The sequence below is a fragment of the Schistocerca gregaria genome, chromosome 3 (assembly GCF_023897955.1).
Source record: "Schistocerca gregaria isolate iqSchGreg1 chromosome 3, iqSchGreg1.2, whole genome shotgun sequence".
NCBI lineage: Eukaryota > Metazoa > Arthropoda > Insecta > Orthoptera > Acrididae > Schistocerca > Schistocerca gregaria.
The window spans coordinates 9264223-9270369 of NC_064922.1; the positions used below are offsets into that span (position 1 = coordinate 9264223).

General features: G+C 39.0%; 1 non-coding gene across 1 annotated transcript; it reads right to left on the bottom strand.

Moving 5' to 3' along the window:
• Positions 1–4549: 4549 nt before the first annotated feature.
• Positions 4550–4622, bottom strand: Trnak-cuu (transfer RNA lysine (anticodon CUU)). The gene has a single exon. It is a non-coding gene; the product is annotated as a tRNA-Lys (tRNA).
• Between the last annotated feature and the right edge of the window lie 1525 nt (positions 4623–6147).

The window sequence follows — 6147 nt, forward strand, 5'->3', positions numbered from 1 at the left end:
AATTTGTGAATCAGTTTCTGCTTAACAGAGGTATGATGAGATAGCAGAAGATCTTTTGTATGAAGAACAGGAAGAAAGGGAAAACACCACTATTGGTAGTCCATACATAAAAATTAAAGCTGCAGGTTGGGAAGGGTATTGTTTGATTGACACAGGGAGTCCAATTAGTGCCATTTAAAGCAAATTAAGAGATATAATTAAGCATGATCCTGACTTTGTTGAATTACCAGTTGTTGGAAAAAAAAATTAGAGGCATTACCGGCAAACTGAGCAAAATTGTTAATAGACAGGTGTTGTTGTCCTTCAGTATAAATGATGTACAGTTTACTAAAGGATGTCTTGTAATAAGTGACCTAAATGATAATGTACTGTTGGGTATGGACTGGATATTAAAAGCTAATGTAGCATTTGATTGGGAAAAGAGTTTGTTTACCTTTATTGATCCTAACACGAGAGTATGTTCCAGTACTGACATGTCGATTCAAAACTGTGCTGATAATGTAATTGAAATTAGGGACTTTACATTTTCTAAAGACAGTGGTTATTGTGTAGAGGAAATTACTGAGGATTATGATGATGGAGAATATGGGGATATAGTTCAAGAAAAATTACGGGAATCAGATAATTTGAACCAAGAACAGAAGGTAGAGTTAGAAAGATTATTGTGGAATTACTGTGATGTTTTTGATGATAGACCTGGCAGAGTAAAGAATTATCAATGTAAACTCAGATTAAAACAACATGAGCCATTCTTTATAAAACCTTATAGTGTACCCATTGCAAAGAGAAAAGATGTAGAAAAGGAACTTCAAAAGATGGAAGAGTGGGCATCATTGAGAGAAGTAAGAGCCAATACAATAATCCTTTGGTAGTGGTTGCAAATGTGATGGCAGTGTCAGGCTTGTTCTAGATTCAAGACACCTAAATAAGTATCTGGAAAGAGAGACCGATCATCCCGAGAATATAGACGAATTACTTCATAAATTTGAAAGAATGAAATACATGACCAGCTTGGATCTCACATCAGGATTTCACCAAGTAGAATTAGAAAATGATTCCAGAAAGTATACTGCCTTTTTTGTATAGGGGGAGATGTTACTAGTATTGTGTGGTACCATTTGGGCTGAATGTCTCAGTAGCCGAATTCATTAGAGCACTTGACTTTGTTTTGGGAAAAGATCTTTTATCAAAATTAACTGTGTATGTAGATGACATTTTGATCACTGGAGAAACTTGGGAAGAACATGTTAATACTTTGAGGGAGGTTTGCAATAGATTAAGGAAAGGGGGAATGTCACTTAAATTATCTAAATGTAAGTTTGGTATGAAAAAATTGAAGTTTCTGGGGCCCGGTATTTCTGAGGAAGGTATTTTGCCAGATCCTGAAAAATTCGAGGCAATTGCAAAATTCCCAATTCCAAAAACCAAGAAACAACTAAAGTTATTTTTCGGAATGTGCGGTTACTACAGAAAGTTCATTAGTACCCAAGCTCTAAATGCTCCAGGTCTTAACAGATTGCTGAAGAAAAACGCAATGTGGGTTTGGGATCAGATATGTGAAGCCTACTCAATTTAAAATTGAAGACTTGGTTCTTGTTAAAACACAAGACAAGTCTAAAGCCATCAGTGGTGAATTAAAAAAGTTTTTTGACATATACATTGGACCTTTCAAGATTCAGGACAATCCTAATCCGAATGCTTACCGTCTAGTCTACCCAAATTCTGGCAGACTGTTTGGCCTATGAAACGTGACCGAACTGAAATTGTATTAAAAAAATGTGAAAAAGTATTTTAGGTAATAGATGTTTATAGACTTTTATATGTAATCATACTAGGATATTTTTGTATACTTTGTTATGTTGTATTTATCTGATTCCTCAGGGGAGCATACATTCTTTGTGTGCTAAGTGTTTGGCGAGCACTAGGTCCCCTAGCTACGCAATTGTCATATTTCATTTTCGTATTCTGGCATTGCATCTTACACTTATTCTGTGATCCTGTATAATCAATTTTCTCCATCTGTCAGTCTATCCTCTCTTAGCTTTAAGAAATTATTTAGAGTACATTTTCTTGAGTAATTAGACTTTAGAGAATTCAAATTTCTGTGTCCTTAAAAACCGGTCCACCGACTATTAAATGCTTTTGCTAATGTTTAACTGGGTTTGACCACTGTATGCTGTATATTCATAGCGGACTGTCCTATTGCAGCCTGTGATAGCCTGCAGTGTATATGGAATCCATACGGACTGTGAAGATGAGACTGAAATACAGTGTGTGGCATTGAGGTATACCGACCTTTAAGGAAGAAGATCACTGACCTTCAAGAAAGAAGATCACCGGTCTTCAAGAAAGAAGACACCAAAGATATGTGTAAAACTTTTCTGTTTTGTAATGTAAGGACATCAACCCTTCCGTGTTTCACGTGTAAGTGCTGATGGGGGGGTTGTGTAACATTACAGGACATATTGGGACATATTGAAGTATTCGATACTGTAGACTTTTAGGGGATGTCGATACAGATACGCAACATTTAAAGGGAAACTTTGGTGATGTTTAAATATTGTACTGTGTCAATATTAGGACATTTTACACAGAAAGAACAAAAATAGAATTAATGTAAATATATATTAGTGTTAGTAACCTATTTTCATTCAATTTTGTAATTATATTTCATTTTGTAAAAGAAAGACTCACTGTTTGCTGTAGCTCTGATTAATTGTATAAATTATCAGTTGTGAGCTAAATTATTTCGTATAATATGGACAAGATACTTTTAAAAACTCACCAGCTAAAGAGAAAGTCTGTTAATGAACGTTTAATGCACACTTCTGGAACTTTCTATGGAGAAATTCTCTATTATGATCGCAAAAAATACGAAAACTTGCGAAAACTGTTTCATAACCTAATTTCGAAAGACGATTTGTATCAAGAAATATTTGCTAAAAAGATTTATTTACGTTTTGAAACACGATTTAAATCATTTTACATATAAATAGTTGTTCTAAATCACTCAAGAAATATCCAGAATCAAATGTCAAGATATTTCTGGAAACATCGGTACAAATCTGGTGAAGGTTATCCAGAAGTTGGTAGAAATATGTTATAAAATCTATTTGGAAATCATGCTTGTAAGAATATATGTACTGATCCTTTTACTTACTTTAGTCTGTACTAAATTTCTGTAATGTCTAATTCAGTTTTAAGTCGTGAATTGCTATCGTATTGTGAACAAAACATTGTCAAAGACCCTCATTGTTTGGAAAGATATTAATACACCTAGGAGTTGTCAGTTGCCAGTTCGGATATGAAGTGCGGTTAGCTCTGAGAGTCAGTTGTTGAGTCTGTGAAGCCTGTCAGTTCTGTTTGTAAATAAACGTCTGTATGAAGAATTACTTGTTGTCGTCAATATGAACTCAGGACCTTTTTGCACGAAGCAGACACCTCCTAATGCAACGTTTTAATTTGGTATTGAAGAGCTGGGATGTTATATGCTCAATTGCTACATTAAAACGATATGTTTCTTTTTCAGAACTGGAAAAACACGACCTTGTTGGGAATCGAACCTGCAATCTTCGGAGCGAAGCCCGACGCCTTATCCATTAGGCCACACGGTCACTGACCACCAAGCATAACTTATATGCGACTCATCTCGAAACGCTCACACCCCCTGAGGAATTGTGTTTTCGTTCTACACAGCCGCTGCCCCTTGCTCTTTCCCACCCATTCGTTACATTCAACCTCTTACGAGACCGACCGAATATAGACTGGGAAACAAGACCACACACTTTGTGCATTCGGAATCGAAGGCAGGGCGTGCCTCGCCGCATTTTATACGATGGCCATTTGCTACTGCTCCCGAAGCGGCGACGACGACGACGACGACGACGACGACGACGACGACGACGACGACGACGACGACGACCGCCGGAGGCTCTGAGATTTGTGAGACATACATCTATAAAATGTAATTCAGACCGCCTCGTCCCACCTTATGCTGTACCGCTTTGGCAAATGCTTTATCTGCGCCATTCGCCTTAATCACATCTGAGAGTAATTCTTAATAAACCGCCTGTCGCTAATTGTTCGTCATCACAGATACTGTTTGCTATACGGCCACGACGCGCAACTGATTTCCAAAAATCGTCTTCCTCCTGTTAGGATGGAACTCACGACCCCCAGTATACTAGACCAGTGCTCTACCACTGAACTAAAGAGGCGCGGGCTAGCGGTAGTTTTGCGTACTTCGTCTGTACGGTCGTTTGAATCATCAGACTTCAGCTGACAACACTTCATATTACCGACTAATATTTGCAGCTATGGCGACCCATTACTGCTTGGCTACACATCTGACACGTAACCGGTGTTCTCTCCAAACAACACCACTTCAGAACATGACCTTCGCACATGTCTACAAAATCACCTTCACCTTCAAATTCAGTTTTCTTGCGACTGATGGAGACGTAGGCAAATTTTTAAGTTGCTAGTTCCATTAAATCACGTTAATAAGAAAAACGGTAATTTACATCTGCAGGAGAAAAAAATTCCGTTCCGCCCAGTGTAGGGCACGAACCTACGACCCTGAGATTAAGAGTCTCATGCTCTACCGACTGAGCTAGCCGGGCTGCGTGCGTGAAAACCTGCCAGGTAGCACGTCACACAGTATTCGTTTGGGTTGGGTGGTCCCATACACAATCTCTCCATGCTGCCTAATGTTTTCCTAACGCCACACTCGTCACGTACTTCACTTTTATTTCATAATCATTTCTGAGAGGTAAAGGAATTGTATGACAACCTGCAGAGCTAGTGGCGTCAAAATTAACACACATACTTGATGTGACTCAAAAGCCGAACGAGTTACTTTCCGACGTTGTTTCAGATGTGCAAGTGCCAGTCAAAACTCGCGGTGAGGGCACTCTGCCGACCATTTCGCTAGTTAACACCGGTCTTGTTGTGTGTGTTTCAGGCTCAAGACCATCTCCAAGCACAAAATGGTCAACAGCAACATTCAGACGGTTTCGTACTGCTCAATTGCTACATTAAAACAGTATGTTTCTTTTTCAGAACTGGAAAAACAAGCCGGGACAGGAATCGAACCTGCAATCTTCGTATCCGAAGTCCGACGCCTTATCCATTAGGCCACACATTTTTTTTTTTGACGAGGATGGTATTTTTTTTTTTACAATTGGTGAGTGGTCAGTTCCGTGCAGGTGGAGACAAAGCGGGCAGAGGTCGAATCCCGAGGCCTGTCCACGATGGCTCCCCCCGCCTATCCCTGAGTCACTTCTTCAAGCAGACAATTTTTATACATATATTTTTTAGTTATATTATTAATATTTTTATAGTTGTTTCTCCTCTGCTCCGAGGTATATACTGCTGACACATTTGGAAAGGAACATTTCTTCTTTGTCGTGTGTCAGTTGTGTGTTTTGATCCATATCGAACTTCTTTGCTCTTCCGTTAGAGGTGTGAAATTGACCCGAATAAGCAAACAAGTATAAGGAGACTAATGAAAAGAAGTAAACTGACCAGGTATAACAGAAAGTGTAACTTAAGAAAAATAGAATAAAACAGAATAGATTTCCTCTTGATTGCCTTCAATCATCCAATGTGGTCATCCTATGCCATGTTTTTCAAAGGTGATGTCCATCATGTTTCCAAATAATTTTTTACTGTTAGTGACACATTTAATCTTCCAGTATGCCAGCTCCATGTAGGTCAGAAAACTAATATAATCGTCTTCTCCACGAACATTAACGATGTAGTTGACGTAGTGCCCTAGGATCCACATTACTGTATTGTTTTTCGTGGCTGGATAAAACTTTTTGTCGGGACGCAGTAGCATATCCAGCTGCAGATTGTCTTCCGCGCTCCTTGACAGTACCGCAATCTTTTTCTTGACCCATCGCCAATTCAGTGCATGGCCCCCGCAGGTAAACCGATGGATCAGAGAATCGACGAGTCCACAACAGAGGCAGAGATTTGTGTCACTTAACCCAGTTGCATGTAGTTTTTCATTAGTGGCAATTGTGTTATTTACCACCCTGTACCAAGTTGAAGCAACATCCGAAGAGTGTACTTTCAAGCTGATGTTGGCCCACACCGTTTTCCAGTCAGTAGTCGGATACTTCCGTTCTATTGTATTTGTGG